This window comes from Nicotiana sylvestris, chromosome 9 (assembly GCF_000393655.2).
Source record: "Nicotiana sylvestris chromosome 9, ASM39365v2, whole genome shotgun sequence".
NCBI lineage: Eukaryota > Viridiplantae > Streptophyta > Magnoliopsida > Solanales > Solanaceae > Nicotiana > Nicotiana sylvestris.
Genome location: NC_091065.1, coordinates 11,299,228 through 11,318,861, shown reverse-complemented (window position 1 = coordinate 11,318,861; position 19,634 = coordinate 11,299,228).

The window sequence follows — 19,634 nt, the reverse complement described above, 5'->3', positions numbered from 1 at the left end:
TTGCTTGGTTTGAGACGTGATTGTAGGCTTTCCTTGGTCCTTTCGAGTTTTCTATTGCAAACTAATGTCTTCATCCCTAGTCAACTCCCTTTGAACCTCTAGCCTTTCTCATTTGATAACCTTTTTTTAAGACTTTACCCCTTTTGCCTTGACCCTCTCTTGGCACCCGGACTTTCCTTAACAGTCTTGTAAAATAAGTGGCTTAAAGCATAAGTTTTGGGGAAATATGAGGAATTTGAAAAAGGTATCAAGGCACAAAAAGAGAATAGAAATAATCTCCATGAAAAGAGAAGGCAAGAAAAGAAATGACCAAAACGAAAAATACAAATAGAAAAAAGAATTAGTGAAAGGGTTAATGGATTCAAAAAGATGTAATGATCCCTAACATGAGAATAAAAAAAGGGAGAAAAAGTATGTAATGAACAAGAAAGAGTGATGTCAAGTCTCTCTATCTCTCAATGAAAAGAAAACGCCTCTAAGAATTGGTAATTGTGAGCCGAGAAATAAAAATGTTGAGTGCTTAAAGAAAGGTGTAACCACTTGTCCATATGGTATCCTGCCCTAATCCAATAGTCTTCATTACAACCCAAAAAAAGTCATACTTTATTTCAAATCGAGTGAGCTTACATTAGTGGCAATCTACATGAGGAGCAAGCATATGGTACTTGAGGACATACTTGTGACATTCTCTTGTAAGAGATGAGTGAATCTTTCATGGATCATAATATTGAGTGCTAATTTCTTAAGTGAGATTGGCAAATGGAAAGTAGAGGAGGAAGATTTTGGAGTCCACCATGACCTACATGATAGAACAAGAGTCCTAGATAAGTAAAGTCAATTCTTGAAGCTCAAATGTCACATTAGAACTATATGTGCATGAATATTTGACTTGTCACCTTGTTGATAATGCATGAGTAATGTGGGTAATTATTAGTCCTAACTGAAGATTAATTGCTCACCATTGACTCGCTGAAATAACCTTTAACTCTGAGGAGGTGGGAACTAATTTACTTGCTTGGGGACAAGCAAAGACATAATTTTGGGGGAGTTGATAAATGTGAATTTTTACCACTTATTAGCACCCTCTTTTATTTTGTTTTTGTCTGAAAGTATTGATTTATGTTCCCAAAACTAATGATAGTCTACAAATTGCAGGAATGTTGGAAGTTTCGGCTTCTATATTGAAATCCAACAGAAGAAAGTGCGGACCGCAAAATTTTCTCTGCGGCCACAGAATAAGTAAAGAAGCCCAACAAAGTTTTAGCTGATGTGCGGACCGAAGATGATTTGTGCAGCCGCAGAACAAGGTCTGCATTGACAAAGGATTTAAAATTCAGATAGTGGGCAAATGACCAAGACTTGAAGCCTTGCCTGAAGTCCGGACCGCAAAAGAATTGTGCGGCTACAGAAGATGCTTTACAGCTGCAGATCAGAATTGTGCGCCTGCAGAATCCAAGACCCTGCCAGTTGAAGCAATCTACGGACTGAAAATGGAATTGTGCGGCCGCAGAACCTTCCAAGGGATAATTTTTGTCCGCGAAGTTTGGGCCACTATAAATAGACAAGATTCATATTTTAGGTCAAGTTTCGAAGTTTGAGCTACTGTAGCCATTGTATTTTGATATTTTAGGACTTCTGTGACTATTTTAGGATGTAAGCATCATATTTTATCATTTTAATCTTAGATTACGAGTTTACCTAGTATTTCTTCTTTGTTTTCTTAATTTTTCACTATGAGTAGATAGATTCTTACTAGGGTTGTAACCCAACTATAATGTGTAAATCTTATGCGTATTTAATTTAACGCTTTCTTATCATCAGGTGTTGATTATTTAGCCTAGTTTATGCTTTAATTTTAGAATTAATGGTTGCAAACATTGATTCATGCCTTTTTGACTTGTTTTTTGCTTGAGAAAGAGGGACCTAGTCTAGGATAACTTGACTAACAAGGAATTGGGCTAATTGAGAGTTTGATTATCCTAATTAAAGGGTTCAAACTAGAGATAGTGAGAACCCAACTTGAGCTCATATCAACTATTTAGCTTGATACCCATTTGGGCTTGAGAAAGCCAAATTGAACAAAATTACTCTATGATCGAGAGGTATCGAGTGGGTAATGTCGAGTTGAGAGCTATAATACACCCCAATAAATAAAAAAAGCGTTAACATATTTACCCCATTAGGTGAACACCTAGGTTAAAGCCACATCCCTAGGCTTTTTAACTATTTGGAAAAAACATCAAAAACAATCATTCGCTTACTAGTTTCTTCTCTTAGGTTATAATTGTTAGAGTAAAATTAGAATTAGAAATTAAAACTCTTTTTTGGAAGTGCAATCTAGTTGTTCCATTTGCTTTCGTCAAGCGTATACCCTAACACCCATATTAAAATCCATATGGAAATCGACCCCGACTCTTATTGGGTACTATTATTTCAATGACCCTTCCACTCACTATTGATTGCGGATTGGACGTGGATCAATAAGTACAATCGACCTCATGTACTCAGTAAATATCTTAACTAATTTCGGTGAAGTAGTGACGAGGTTTTAAGTTAAAAGATACCAATTTATATTTGTACTTTTATAGATGATAAGCAGAAATAGCAAATACAAGAAAAGATACACACATGATAATGTGATGAATGAAACATGAATATAAATGGCAGAGGGTCCCGGAATATCATCACTTCTTAGTCTCACAACATGATAAAATGACAGGAATGAAAAGACATGAATAACCATAATGCATGTTCTTCTCCGTTGTGGCATGCAACTCGATCCCCCATAATATATACACATGTTGCGGAGATCTCATATCTCACATAAATACTGCTACTGCGGCGTGCAACCTGATTCCCCATATATATATATATATTAATCATTGTTGTACCATGCAACCCGATCCACAATATCAACAATATCATATGAAATCACAACAATAACCGAACGCGGGAAAAATACATAACGTAATACTAAGAAAATGAACACGTAGTATCCGACTAGGTTATAAAAATTCAACAGAGTAGAATAAGCAGACCAATATCAAAAACTAGTCCACCATATATAATGACAAAGCTCCACAAGGTATATCACACAACCAATCCACAATCACCAAATCCGGTTAAGCAAAGGAGAGTAATACATGAAATGAGCAAATATATTTATCAAGTATGAACAGGATCAAATGAAGTCATTCAATTTATAAATCATATAGCAAGTACAAGCACATAGCAAGTTAAGGCATGTAATCGTTGAAGGCATATGGTAAGTAGAACATATGGTAGGTAGGGACAGATAGTAGGTTAAAATATGTAGTGAGTGAAAACATATAGCAAGTTAAGGCATTTGGCATTTAACAAGTAAATCACGTGAAAATTAGAGACATGTAATATGTATGGGCTAATAACAAGCAAATGCATGAATTCGAAGAGGACATATAATAAAAGTAAATCAAGTGAAAACGTAGGTATAACAGTAACAAACAAGATAAAGACATCGTTATAACAATACGGTATAGAGGGAAAACATAGAGATAATACATAAGGAACCCAAACGGAAGGTATCATACGAAAAAAAACACTAATGGAAACCAAAGTAAAGTGCATGTAAGTGCTTAATGAATGAGTAATCATAATAGAAATCCAACTTCCTTTTTTTCTGCATGGTAATAATCAATAGAAACAATCTTATTTCAAACCGCATGGAAATACTCATCGTGCCCTCATCATACCAACCGCAAGGAATACTCATCGTGCCAACATCATATCAACCGCACAAAAATACTCATCGTGCCACACATATCAGCTGCACAGAAATACTCCTAGTGCTAAAAATAGCACTAAGGCTCTAATAATCATCTCTTAATACGAATACATAAACTCATGTAACATAACAATAGCAAGTATGGATATAAATTCCCGATACTACGATCAAGTTAAGTATACAAACACTTTTAGAAAGAGGCACATTAAATGCTTTTTAAGGTGTCCTATATTCTACCATGATTTCTATCACAGATATTTGAGTTTACTAGTCATAGAGTTAAATGAAACATAGGTTAATAAATTATCAAGTTTAATAAAGGCATAGAGAAGCATATAATTCCTCCTACTGAGCATTAAAACCCTAGCACATGCATATACGCTCGTTACCTCGTATATGCATCACCCCGACATGTAGCACGCAATATCAATTAGTAGGAAAAATATTTTCAACAATGCTATGCAAGGCACTTACCTCAAACAAGCCAAATCAATACACTAGAAGATCCGTCCCAGTTGAATCGACCTCTGAACAGCTCAATCTAGCCAAAAACAACTCAAAATCATCAACTAATGCCATAGAAAGCAAACCCAAACGATAACGGTCGAATCTTTATTGAATACTAAAAGTCAACAAAAAAGTCAACTGGGGACCACATTTTGAAATCCGACAAAACTCACAAATTTTGATAACTCATTCGAGTACGAGTCCAACCATACTAATTTAACTCAAATTCGACTCCGAATCGACATTCAAATCCCAAATATTCACTTTAGAAATGTTTAGACAAAAACTCCCAATTTCTCTTTTAAATTCATCAATCAAATTCCAAAATCAAAGATAGAATTATGTAATATAATCAAATTTGAATAGAAAATACTAATCATAATCCATGTGGTAAAAATTCTCTCAAAACTCGCCTAAAATCCTAGCTCCTCAACTCAAAATATGATAAACTGAACTTAAGGCCCAAAATAGAGTACTTATATGCACTGCCTAGTGGTACCCTACGCGATAGCGGTTGTACCCTCACGATTGCGATATATAAAATCCCACTGCCACAATTTACAATATGCATTCACTGCATAATCCTCGTGAATGCGATGAACACATCAGCCAGACCTTCTTGAACATCGTCAAACCTACATGAACGTGAAGAAGAACTCCCCATGACTACCCAGCCTAGGTCAACGCTACGTGAACGCGATGAAGACTAGCCTAACAGTACGCGAATGAGAAGACAAGGACGTGAATGCGAAGAAGAAATGAAGAACCAGAAATAAGCAAAACTAACATGGCCCAAAATGGTCTGAAACTTATCTAAAACTCACCCGAGCCCCTTGGGATCCCACCCGAACAAACCAGAATGTCCCAAAACATAATGAGGACCTACTCGAGACCTCAAATCATGCATAACAATATCAAAACCATGAATCGCATCTCAAATCAAAATTATTGAACTTTTGAACTTTCAACCGCCAAAACTCGTGGTGAACTATATCAAATCAACTCAGAATGACCTCAAATTTTGCACACAAGTTCTAAACGACATAAAAAACTATTCTAACTCCCAAAAAAAATCTGAATCTGATATCATCAAAGTCAACTCCCGATCAAACTTATGAATATTCTAGACCTTCAAATTGTCGACTTTCACCAAATAGTGCTGAAACCTTCTAGAAACATCTAAATGCAAATATGAACATTCGTCCAAGTCCAAAATCACCTTTCGGACCTACCAAAACTGTAAAAACTCTGATTTGAGGTCAAATGCGCAAAAGTCAAACTTGTTCAACTCTTTCAACTTCAAGCTTCTCAAGTGAGAATCATCCTTCTAAGTCAATCCTGAACCACTCGAAAACCAAAATCGACGATAAACACAAGTCATAATATACCATACGAAGCTACTTATGGCCACAAACTGCTGAACTTAATGCAAACGCTCAAAATGACCGGTCAGGTCATTACATTAGCTCTCACAATTGTTTTCTCAAAACTCAAAATTTCTACACTTTAAAGTACCAGATTTGGGATAAAAATCTATGAGAATAAATCAAAACTAGATAAAACTTACTAACCTTAGAAGTTGGTATAAAAATCCTCTCAAAAATCTCACAACCCATGGTTTAGGTCTCAAAAATGGTGAAACGTGATTAAATCCCGATTTTTAGTCCTTAATATATCTGGGCGAACTTTCTTCTTCATATTTATGATGGAACCCCGGCATTTGCAAAGACCAATAATTAGTGACCACCACGTTCGTGAAGCCCAACCCGTGCTCACATAAGACAACCCCCACCAAGCCTTCGCGTTCGCGACACACCCTACGCATTCACGAAGAGAAAATTCCACTGCCCCCAAAAGGCTTGGAAGCCTTTGTATTTATGATCGTACCGTCGCATTCGCGTAGAACAAATTTCCCCTGGCCCCAACTCCTTCTACGTGATCGCTAGACCACTATCACGATTGTAGAGAGCATTTTACCCTAGTGCCAGAAGACACCATGCGGCCGAGGTACTAGCTACCTGATTGCAAAGAACAACCTAACCCCAACTCCAATCCTCTTACGCGATTGCGAGACAAGCTCCAAGATCGAGAAGCACTGTGAAATTCCAGCAGATCAGCTAACTCAACAAAGCCAAAAATGATCTGAAACCACTCTAAAACTCACTCAGGCCTAATCCAAATATCCACACAAGTATATAAACCTCACACGAACTAGCTCGTAAGCTCAAAATATCAAATTAACATCAAGAATCAAGATTCACATATCAAAACTCAAAGATTTCAAAGTTCTTAAGTCCAAAGTTTTATCTTTTCAGAATAAGCCCGAAACGACCTAGGTTCACCCGGGACGCCCCAATAAAACATGCGTACAAGTTCAAAATCATCATACAAACTTACCGGAATTTTAAAATACCGATCCGAGGTCATTTACCAACGGTATTGACCGTTGTCAACTCCAACTATTCTAAAGCTCAAAAATCAAGTTCTTTTTGAAAAATCACATTTAAACTTTCCAGAAATCAAAATGGACAACGCGCATAAGTTATAAATTATAAAGTAAATCTATATAAGGTCTCAAATCAAGAAATAGGAAGTTGGAACTCAAAACGAACTATCGGGTCATTACTGTGACATTCATATTATTGTGCGTCCAATAGAGATATTTGGATAGAAGAGTCTATGTCTAAAGCTCAGTTAGGTTCTTAGTTGGTTGCCGAGTTAGACTTGCCAATACTGTTTTTTTTAGAGTTAGTTTCTGAATGTGTAAATCACTAGAGTACTTTGGTGTAGTTATAGTTTTTCAGTTTACATGATGTAGTTTCTTTTTGGTAGTTGTCTGATTCCTAAAGAGAATCACATTCATATTTCTCTAATTGTTTTATTATAGAGCATGGGATCAAGATGTATTGCATAACCTAGTTCGAAATATTATTGAGAGTCAAATTTATCAAACTAATGCGGCCGGCCAAGTTGAGGAAGCTCGTTTTCCAACCAACAACTTGCATTTTGAAATAATCTATGATAAATCAAAAGTCATTTTTTTAGGGGTAATGAGTAGGGGTGGGCATCGGTCGGTTCGGTTCAGTTGTGAAGGTTATCTGTTCGACATATCAGTTATCGGTTTATTAATACGCTAAACCTATAACCGAACCAATAAGTTGTTAATTATTGGATAGTTAGTCGGTTATAGATCCTTAACGATTCGATTATCGGTTTTTCCGATAAGAATAAAAAACATCTAAAAGTTTCATGGTTTATTATCGAAATAGTGATTATAAGAGAAATGAACAGATTTTTTGCTCTTAAAAAAGGGGGAGTAAATTTTAACTTTAGAAAAGAAAACTTTCTTTGCATTTAAAAATCCCAAAAAAATGATATGAATTTTTAAAGTTATAAGTTAGTAGGAGTAAGGAATAAGACATGCAACAATCTTATCTTACTAACTACCTCACTGCGAGGGGGCATAATTCACAAGGCAATAATAAAATACTAATCTTGTAAATACTAAAGAATCAGTGCGACAAAAGAAACAAATAGAAAAACAAAAAATTTGAACAATTAATCCTTTAAAGTTTAAAACTTAAAATCTTAAATGGAAAATTAAAATGAGAAATTCAAAAAAGTTTAAAACTTACTTTAAGGATTAATGACTGAAGATGAAGAGTAACTGCCGAGAAAATTGAGAGAAAGGAGCCATAAGGTTGCTTTGTATACTTACTCGGTAAAATTATAATTTTGTTAAAGCTTATTAGGCTATCAGTTAAATCGTTAATAAAATTGGGTAAATCGAGACCCGAACCGATAACTCAATAGTCAAATAATATTAAACAGTTATCGAACAAATTGCTCAATAACCCACTATCGATAATCCAATAGTATGTTATCGGTTCGAGCTATTGGTTATACCCGATATATGCCCAGGACTAGCAATGAATGAAGATAGGAAACCTTACATATTTACCAAAAGATGTTCCTTCATTTCTAAAAAGAAATATATTCAGCTAGTTAAGGATCCCAATGAGCCCCATAGAGTCAGAGTTAAATACAAAACTGATTGTCCTTGGTTGTTGTATGCTAGCAGGGAAGGTAGGAGTACAAACTTCACAATCAAGACTTACAATCCAAGACACAAATGCCTTAAAATCACTTACAACTATCTGTGTGATTCAAAATATGTGGCAAAGCAGTTTAAAGATAGAATTACCTCACAACCTAGAATTAAAGGTTGGGAAATTCAGGATATGGTGAGAAAAAAGCTTGGTTTATACGTTGCTAAGGCTGTTTGTTTGAAGGCTAAAAAGATTGTGGTGAAAGAGATTATGGGGTATCATGTTGCTGAGTTTGGTAGGATTCTGGACTATAGGGATATGCTACTCAAAACAAATCCTGGTAGCACAAGTGTAGTAAAATTGAAAGACACAGATGATAAGAAGAAGCAGTTTGCCCGTTTCTACATTTGTTTTGCAGCTATGAAGTAGGGGTTTATGGAGGGTTGTAGGAGATGTATAGGGTTAGATGGATGTTACCAGAGATCAAAAGAGGACCATTAGGCGGCATGCGAGTGGTTTCTTTTTGAGTAGTGAGGTCTTGTATAAAAGAACCCCGGATCTCAACTTATTGAGATGTGTTGATGTTGAGGAAGCTGGAAGAATCATGCAGGAAGTGCACACAGGAGTGTGTGGACCTCATATGAACGGGTATGTCCTGGCAAAGAAAATACTTCGAGCCGCGTATTATTGGATAACTATGGAGAAAGATTGCTTCAACTTTGTCCGAAAATGTCATCAGTGTCAGGTGCACGGAGATCTGATTCATGCACCTCCAACAGAATTAAATCCTATGTTAGTGCCTTGGCTTTTTGTCGCCTGGGGTATGGATGTCATTGGTCCGATCGAACCGAAAGCTTCAAATGGTCACAGATTCATATTGGTTGCTATTTATTACTTCACAAAGTGGGTCGAAGCCATCACTCTCAAAATAGTCACTAAGAAACCTGTAGTGGATTTTGTACACTCGAACCTTATTTTTCGCTTCGGTATTCCTGCAACCATTATAGACAATGCTGCAAACTTGAATAGTCGTTTGATGGAGGAAGTATGTGAATAGTTCAAAATAACGCATAGAAACTCCACTCCTTATCGGCCCAAGGCCAATGGCACTGTTGAAGCAGCTAATAAGAACATCAAGAAGATTTTGAGAAAGACAATCCAGAGCTCCAAACAGTGACATGAATAGCTATCTTTTGCCTTACTGGGATATCGCACTATAGTGTGCACATCGGTAGGAGAAACACCGTATTAGTTGGTTTATGGAACCGAGGATGTGATACCGGAAGAGGTGGAAATTCCTTTGCTCTGGACAATTGTGGAAGCAGAGATCGAAGATAGTGAATGGGTTAAGACTCGATAGGAACAGTTGACTTTGATTGATGAAAAACGGATGGCTGCAGTTTGTCACGGGAAATTGTACCAGCAAAGAATGGCCCACGCCTATAATAAGAAAGTACGGCCCGGAAAATTTGATGTTGGGCAATTGGTGTTAAGGCGTATTCTTCCTCATCATCAAGAAGCAAAAAGAAAGTTTGCTCCTAACTGGAAGGGCCATATAGCATTAGAAAAATACTACCAAGGGGAGCATTGTACTTGGGTGATATTGAAGGAAATGATCCTGAAGCAGCGGTGAATGCAGATGCAGTAAAAATGTACTATGTCTAAATTTGCTTCGGTGATGTCTTTGCGTATTTGAAATGACAAAGGTTTTTATTCCCGCTACCCCAAACACTATAAAATCATTTGTAAACCCTTCGAGCTGGTTACATTTCTTTGGCCACCCTCTTTGGAACCCGGAAGCGATATCAAAAAAAATGTTACTTGAACTATGTCTGACTTGATTCCAAAGGGATACGTAGGCAGCCCCTCCCTGGGGTTCAGTCACATCACAACAAAAATCCAAATTCCACCCGAAAATCGAAACTGATGCAGATGTTATAATGGTTCTACTATGACCCCGTCCAAATGGTTCTAAAGTTGTAATTTTGTCGACAATTCTTTTTCACAAAACCCGGTACAAGTCCTTCATATCAATGGCTAAAGGCGTGGGAATTGAGAAACATCACTGAAAACCGATGCATTCTAAATTGAGAGAAATAAAATGAGAGAGTCTTATCGGTTAAAACCTTCGGGCACCATGAGGCGACGGGAGTAGAAAAATCAAAAATGAGAGAGTTCGCTTAGTGAAAACTCATAAAGAGCACTATCGGGCGACGGTGAGAAGAGAAATGAGAGAGGTCGACTAGCGAAAACCCGCAAAGGGCGCTGTCTGCCGAAAAGAGGATATTTCATCACTAAAAGTCATGGAAAGGTTCTCTGGTTTGGAAACACGGATCAGTTGGTTCATGAGAAACTGGAAGTTGGTGCGGGTCGGGCATCCAGTCCAAGAAGCATGTCATGTTAGTTAAGACAACATGCTCCCCAGATAACTCCTCCTTTTCCCTCAAAAGGGATACTTCTATTTAAAATTCATTATTATGTTCTCTGTTTACCTTTCCTTGAATCCCTTTCGGCGTAACTCTGAATTTTGAAACTGTTACAAAGAAAAGGTGGCAGGACCGGCTTCACAGGGCTCCGCCCGGCAAGAGTCAAAGAAAATACCCAACCTCAGTGGTGCGTCAGTCCAATCCCGACTGACCATGGTGGTTGATTTGCTTCCAAAGTAACGGACATTAGAAAAAGGCAAAGGTATGAAAAGCAGAATGAGGTGGAAAAACAAGAACCCACACGAGTGAGTCATCATGAAATCCAAAGGTTGAACCCGATCAATGTGAAAGAGATTCGCACTCAAGATCAACAAGCAGCAAGGTTCTCAAAAGAAATGGGGTCGGGATCAAGCAATAGGAATGCGCAAAAGCCACAAAACCAACCACTGTTTCGACTAACAAATTGTTCTTTGTTGAAAATAGGCCTTGTTCAAAGCAACCATGCCAAAAACAGGTGCAACCCAAAAAGAAATGAAATGTGCAAGTGCCGAAACAGCTTTGTAGCAGGAAAACGACCATAAAGGAAGTTTCCTTAACATTCTCTCAGGCATTCTGTTAAAAAGAAGGAAAACATATAAAGAGGAGAACCAAAGAAAAGAAGAAGAAAAGAGATGAAAATGAAAATCCCAAAAGAAAAACAAATCATGGTATCATAGGATCCCACTCCTTAAATATCCCGGCCAAAACCGAGAATCTCCCAGCCATAAACCGCAGAGCTTTTTCTATCCAAATCCCGGTCAAAAACCGAGGATCTCCCGGCCAAAAACCGCGGAGCTTTTTCTATCCAAATCCCGGTCAAAAACCGAGGATCTCCTGGCCAAAAACCGTGGAGCTTTTTCTATCCAAATCCCGGTCAAAAATCGAGGATCTCCTGGCCAAAAACTGTGGAGCTTTTTCTATCCAAATCCCGGCCAAAAACCGAGGATCTCCCGGCCAAAAAACCGTGGAGCATTTTCTGTCCAAATCCCGGTAAAAAATCGAGGATCTCCCGGCCAAAAACCGCGGAGCTTTTTTCTATCCAAATCACGGTCAAAAAACCGAGGATCTCCGGGCCAAAAGACCCCGAAGCTTTTTCTAACCAAATCCCAGCCAAAAACCGAGGATTCCATTCGCAAAGATATATAATCTTAATTTTAATGTTTAGACATGTGTCACAACTAACTCACGAAATTTTCCTAGTGAAAACTGTGGCAAAAATTTTTGTTCGTTTATTGGTTTTGATGTCTTAAGCAGGTTGACCTCAAAATACAAAATGACAGATGGAACGAGTCTTGATCCAAAATAAAGAAAAGAAGAAGAAGAACAAAAAGAAATGAGCCCAAGTGCTGAAGCAAATAAATGTGCGGGTTGCCCAAAATCAGATCGAAGTTGCAAGATCCGCCAATCCTGTTTTGACTCAATGCTGCAGAAAGAAACAATCATCTACAACTTGCGAGCATCAAGATTCAGGTCGAAGTCTACAGCAAAATCAGCTAAGACCCAAGATTATGTTTCAAGAGAGTTATAGATACGAATCTTGTAATTTGTAGTTGATAGGCATAACTAGCTTAGCTTGGAATTTTTTTTGGTGTAATAAGGAAGTCAGCAAGCAGTAGCAGCAACAATAGCGGTGGAATCACAACTCTCGGTAGTCTCAGCTACCAGACAATCCCGAACTATACTAACCCGATTTCTGTTTAGCCCAGGATATGTAGGCAACCTCCGAAGCAGGGTGCAGTCAACTCTTTCAAAATTGCTTCACACGGAATATTGAAACGGGCAAAAAATCGCTCGTTTCCGCTCACTTATCTTTGCACGAAAACTCTTCGTGTTTCCCGGCAAAGAGGGGCAACTGTGAGCACGTGATTTTTTTCTCTAAGCAAATTACTCCCAAAAAATCAAACAAAACAACTTCTTTATTATTTTACAATTTTTGTAAATTTTTGTGCTATTTTCCAGAAATTGTTGCATTTTATTTGTGCATTTTAATTCATATGAAAATACAAAAATACTTTTGGCATTTGTTTGGGATTTAATTTCATATTTCTAGTATTGATTAGTGGTAAAATTGTTTTACATACAAAGAAAATGACAAAAAATGATTCTTTGCACTTTTATTTTTAATTTGTGGAATTTGTTTTAATGTTAGTTTAAAATTAGAAATTAGTTAATTTTGAAAATTAAATAATATAACATTAGAGTCAATTTTATCCTTGATTTTATTTGTTGTCATTTTTAACAAAATCAAAAGAAAACAAAAAAATATAAAATAAGGAAAAGAGAAAAGGAAAACAAATAAAAAAAAAAGAGAAGAAGAAATACAAAGGGAGGGCTGTCCATATAAATAGCCGAGTTGGGCCATGTTCTTGTTATTTTGTAAGCCCAAAACAAATTAAACTCATCCAACCCACAACCCAAGCCACCCGACCCAGTCCAATTCAGAAATTAATCGAAACGACGCCGTTTTGGCAACGAGCAATCTCAGCCGTCGATGTTATTTGATCAACCGGCCAGGAAGCCCACGCCATTTTGTATATTACTATCTGAACATAACCCCACCCCGTCCACTCATCTCCCTCACACCCCTCTTCACCCAAACCCTAGCTGCACCGCCCTAAAATCCCTAAGCCTCCGGTGGCGGCGCCGACGCAAACCACCACCAAACTTACACCGTTAACTTTCCTCTGTCTCCACATTCCAACCCTACCGATGGTTTCCCTCGAATTATCACCTATTTGTTCGAATCTTGAGTTGAAAATCCGGTCAAAACACAACCTTGTCTAAACCGGCTCAAACTCACACCCCGCAGTCTCCCAACCCTCCTCATCTCTAATCCCAAACCAGAACCTTTCAAATCTCAACGAAACCTCTCCAATGTTAGATCTAGGGTTTTCCGATTTCACCCATTTTGGAGTTTCAAGCACTATGTTGTTTTTGATTCATGTTATATGTCTATTTTTGGATAAAATAAATATATAACATTAATCGAAAACCAAATTCGGGGTCAATCCCAATCGAAGACTAAAAGTGGTATGTTTCTTTTCAAAATTAATTCTATCTCTTTTAGTTTTAATTTGTTCTTACTGTTTTGATTTAATTCTCATTTTATTGGAATTAGTTGTGATTTAGTTCATAATTATGTTCTTTTGTATAATTCGTATTTACTAGTTCATGATTTTAGTTTATGATTTCAATGTTTGTTTATCAGCTATTCGTTTTTCTGTTAATTGTTGGTTACTTTATTCTAATGTCAGTATTAACTAAAGCATTTAGGTTAGTTAGTATTAATTAAAGTTAAATTTTAGTTTTGTTGATTGGCTATAGCTGATTAGATTCACTAGGATTAACTATAGTTAATTTTTAACTCAAGTAATGGGTTTGTTTGAGTCAGTAATTTTAGGTGGCAAGTAAGGGTAGTTTGGGCATGGGAAAGGGCTATTTTGTTAAGAATAGTAATTTCAAAACCAAAATAAGGGTAGTATAGGTATTCTATAGGTAGAAGAACACCCTAGGGCCTTCTAGAAGGGGGGCTTAGTGTAAGTTTCTGCACTCTTAATGGATTAACTTGGGTAACAAGTCAAAACTTTAGGATTAATATGATAATTTCTGAAATAAAAAGGGGGAAATTGAGTAAAACACTCCAGAACATTCTGCCCCATTTCTTGCCTAAAAAAGGCAACCCTAATGCCTTCATAAAAGGAGGAGAATGACAGATCTGAAATTTTCCTGAAAATTTCTCAACAAGTTTCAAATCAAATTTGAATTTCAAATTCCAAAAACCTTCAAAAACCAAAAAACAAAAAAATAGAAACAACAAAAAGAAAAATCCAAAAAAAAAGGTACTGTCTCATTGAGATTTAAAAGAAATCTGAGTCCCTAGGTTTCTGCATTCGAGTGTAAAGCCATTTTGGTCTTCTTTAAGCCATTTTGGGTGTCTCTAATTGCTGAACCTTTTCCAAAGTTTACCAGTTCATTTTTAGGTGTATTTGATTCCAATTTGAGTCAGTTTTGGGTGTAGTTGAGCTCCTGGGTAGATTTCAAGTTGAAACTGGTTTATTCAGTCGATTTCGGGGTCTGTTTGTTGGTGTTTTACTGCTAGGATTCTAGATTTACTGCTATGATTTTCCTGCGGCTATTGAATTGTTATTTGGTCCTGATAGCTGCTTGATCTGCTGCTAATTTTTCTTTCTTCTGGTTGAATTTCGATCTCCAGGTACACACATTCGAATTCATCATGATGTAGCTGTGAATTAGAGTTGATAATATAAAAGTGTTCATCAGATCCCTGTTTATTTTGATTTCAATTGTGTTTATGGTTAAAAATAGACGGTACTTGATATAAGTTGCCTAGCATAATTTAGCTTTGTATTTTATTGTTAAACTTGGACTGTGTAATTAGGACTGTAGTGGACTTTTGGACTATTAAGCTCGGAATGGTATTAGCTGTAGTATAATTTAGCTTGTTCTGTTTAGTTTAGACTTTTAGAACTAAAAATGGTTTGAGCTGGAAATCGATATGGAATTTGTGTTGTTCACCTTTGTTCGAACTAGTAGGAGTAGCAACATAAATATCAGCTAGAGTGTTAATAAATTAAGATTTGATATCATATCCGTGAAAAACCAGATTCAAAATAATCTGTTAGATCTAAAATTGAATCCAATAGGAGATTGTAAGTTGATAATAGCCTAATACAGGCAGTAGTATGAAACGGATTCACGTTGGCTAATTTGCTAATTGGAACAGAATTTGGGTTCTGATTGCCTGCTCGTAAGTATTAAAATCTGATCGTGAATTATTCTGCCTGCTTGTGACACGCTATAAATTCATTCAGCTATAGTAAGTAGTGAAGTAGCGAATTGATAACTTTACATGAAGAGTTGTTGCATTTTAATTTCTACCCTATTGTCATATGTATGTCAAACTGAGTCACGATGACATTTTGGTTGGTAGTTTGATGGACTCATTCGAGAGTCAGGCCATACCGGGCCTAATGTCTTGATCAGAAGCCCAATGCTGGGCAACTTTTAATAAATAAAACATGGGTTTAAAACATAATAGTTCTTGAATAATACCGATTGATTAGGACCTTTCCTTTATTTTTAGACAAAATTGAGTAGGACACCTTAAGTTTGCTTTAGGTGGGCCTTTAAATAATAAACGAGACGAGTCTCGCTAAATAAAATACATATATTGCGGGGCCCTCAATATATGGTTATAATGAAATATATTTAGAATTCGGGATGGGCCGTTTAAATAATTTCACGGCCTTCCCCAAAGATAAAAACACATTAGTCTCTTTAGGCACATACTTTAATAACATTATCTTCCTAAAATTCGGGTGCACATTTATGTGACCCGAATCCGAATCTCAACGAAGTCGAAATGTGTTAACAACCACGGGTGCATTGATGTGACGTGGCTCGAGATGCATTTTCACGACGTTGCAATTATTTTAAAATAATGATAAAAGTGGTTTAAAGTAAAAGGGCACATAAGTTACAACTTGTATTAAAATCGGATTTTAGCCATTTATAATAGTTTAAGCAACGGTGTTAGAACCGCGGGAACCGAGGGTGCCTAAAATCTTTCTTCGGGTCAACAAAATTCCTTGCTTAGAATTTTTGGTTCGCAAACTCCAATTGGGAAGTCGAAATTTTTTCTCGTTTCGGGATTCAAGATAAACAAGTGACTTGGGACACCAAAAGTCAAACCTATTCCAAGTGGCGACTCTAAATAAATAATCATGATCCGAATAATGTCACTTTAAATGGAAAAACTCCCTTATACATTATCCTTCGGGGTGATGTAAAAAGGGAGGTGTGACAATTAGTGTCATGGGCTGCTTTCCAGACATGCCCCATGACCCCTTGGCGGCGCCCCACGGCGGCCTAGCAAGCCTCACAATGCCTAGCGCCATGGTCGGCCCCGTGGTCTTGGCTGCGCCAAGTGACAAGCGCAGATGTGCCTCAGTCGCCCCACCGATGCCTCTCGCCAGCGCCCAAGGGCTGGCCATTGACAACAGCGCCGCGCGCCCTGACAATGTCGCGCGCACAGATCCTGATGCCTCGCCAGCGCCCAGCTGTAGGCCCATTCCAATAGCGCCTCGCGTACAGACCCTGATACCAAGCACCAGTGCCCAGCCTCAGGCCAGCACATCAAGTGTCGCGTGCGCCCACAACAACGCGCACACAGACCCTGACCCGCAAGACAAAGATGCTGCCATCGGACTTAGTTTTTCCTTGTAATAATCTAAGTCCATTTCATTGTAATCATAGGCTAGTTTACATCATTTTCATTTCAGTGTGCTTCTTCAGCTTTATTAGGACTAGTCTTGTAATGTTGGTTTATTTTTTTTAAGCATTATTAAGGGGGACCAAACAATCAAACATTTCAATCAGCATTTTCTGGTGTCTCTCCCCCTCGACACCACATCATTGTAATCATCATTTTCAGTCATCAATAAAATCATCATCAGCATTCAAAACCCAATTCTCTCTCAGCTTCCGCAATTGCTCACGACATTGGTTTTCCCGCACGGCACTGACAATCTAGTCTAGCGTGCGGCGAGGACCTCATTGGCGGACAGCAACCGCACTGACATCGGTTGCTTAGCCTTACGTTGCCCTTCCAAAGATCATCAGGAAGGCGTTGCGTAACAGTTGGTATCAGAGCCTAGGCTCGACATCGGACGAGGGAACATTTGCCATCATCACCATTTCTGACCATGGTGAATCATGGGGAGCGTCTAGCATCCCTAGAAGAGACGGTTGACCGATTACGACCCATCGTAGAAACGGTGCCTGATCAAAGCAACAACCTAGTGCAAAGGTTGGACGACCTGGACCGCCGAATGCGGCAGGCCGAAAATGACATTGCAAACATCAGTCGTGACTCCGACGAGGACCGACAAACGGCAGCCATTGAAACTGCCAATATTCATGGCAAATTTGAGGACCTCCAACAGGAGCGTGCCGACGATTTAGCCCATCAGCAACATGAGGCAGACAGACTAACTGCCATGCAGCAAACCATAAACGACTTGACTGACAAGCTCAACGTTGTCAATGCTGCCTTACAGAGCCTACTTCGAGAAGGCGACCATCACATCAGGGGTGCAGCAAACCTCACCCCCATTCCACAAAAGCTTAAGATACCGGAGCCAAAGCCATACGACGGATCCCGGGATGCTAAAGAAGTGGAAAACTTCATCTTCGACATCGAACAATACTTCGATGCCGTGGGCCATTTGGAGGAATCCAAAAAGGTAGCGACTGCTGCCATGTATCTTCAGGGCGATGCCAAACTTTGGTGGCGGGTCAAACACGAAGCCATCAAGGCCGGTGAAGATACTCTTCAGACATGGGACGAATTGAAGGTAGCCATACGCCTGCTGTTCTTTCCCGAAAATGTGGAATACAATGCAAGGAGAAAGCTACGGGACCTCTGCCACACCAAATCAGTGATGGAGTACGTGCGCGAATTCTCCGCACTCATGCTGAACATACGCGACATGGGGGACAAAGACAAACTCTTCGCATTCATAGAAGGTTTGAAACCTCATGCCGGTATGGAACTACAGCGACTACGGGTAGACACCCTGCCCAAGGCCATTTAAGCTGTAGAATGCCTTGGCGATTATCATTTGGGAACTCAGAACGACAGGCCCCAGCCGTCTGTCCGAGGGGGATTCAACGGGCACCATCCCAGCAATAGTGGCACAAGCAAAAGTGGGGGAGATCGGAGTGCATCCAAAACTAAGACTCCTCCCTCCAACAGCAACAGTGCTGCATCCATCAACAACAATCAGGGGAGAAAGCCTCCCTCAGAATGCCGTCATTGCGGTGGGGCACATTGGAACAATGAATGCCCAAACATCAAGGTCAATGCTCATCAGACGGTCGAGGATGAGTTAGACACATCAGACTCATCAGACGACGACCAGGTAGGCGCCTTCAATGCAATTGTTGGCTCTATCCCTCATGCCTTAGCGGGGACCAGTGCATGTCCTCCTAAGAAAACATCAGTCCCGATCACCAGGAAAGGGAAAGAAAAGATGGACGAAGGACCTCCTAAGCAAGCGAGGACCCTAATGTTCGTCGAATTGAAAGTGAACGGCAAGCCCCTTCACGCATTGATAGACACGGGTGCCACCCATAACTACTTGTCATCAACGCAAGTAGAGCGCCTAGGTCTTGTGGTACAAAAGAGCAAAGGCCGCGTCAAGGCTATCAACTCACCACCTCAGACATTGGGTGGAACAGCTACAAATGTCCCAGTGAAACTTGGCCCATACAAAGGAAGCATCGACCTGCGCATCGCAATCATAGATGACTTCGACATCATAGTGGGTTTGGATTTCATGAGGCAAACCAACACCATTCCGGTACCATATGCCAACATGCTCCTGATGATGGGAGAAAAAGGGGCCAAGCCCTGCACCATACCATGCTTTCCCATAAAGATGGCCGCTGAAAACATCTCGGCCATGCAGTTGGAGAAGGTAGTCAACAGACATGAACCCCAGGTTCAGGCTACCCTTCGCAGCAACAATCAGTCATCATGTCATCGGCCTCAAAAGACTGGTGACGCTCATCATTGTGTGAAGACTTGTCAGCCATGCCACAAGGACAAGTCGGATCACTCATCACAGCCGGGACCCTCGCAGCCATTACATGTCCCTCAGAGACCATGGGAAAGTGTTTCCCTCAGATTCATCACGGGATTGCCCCAAGTCGGCAATCTTGCATCCATCATGGTTGTCATAGATCAGTTCTCAGACTATGCAACTTTCATAGCAGCCCCGCAAAACATCTCAGCAGAAGATACAGCTCGACTCTTCTTCTCGCACA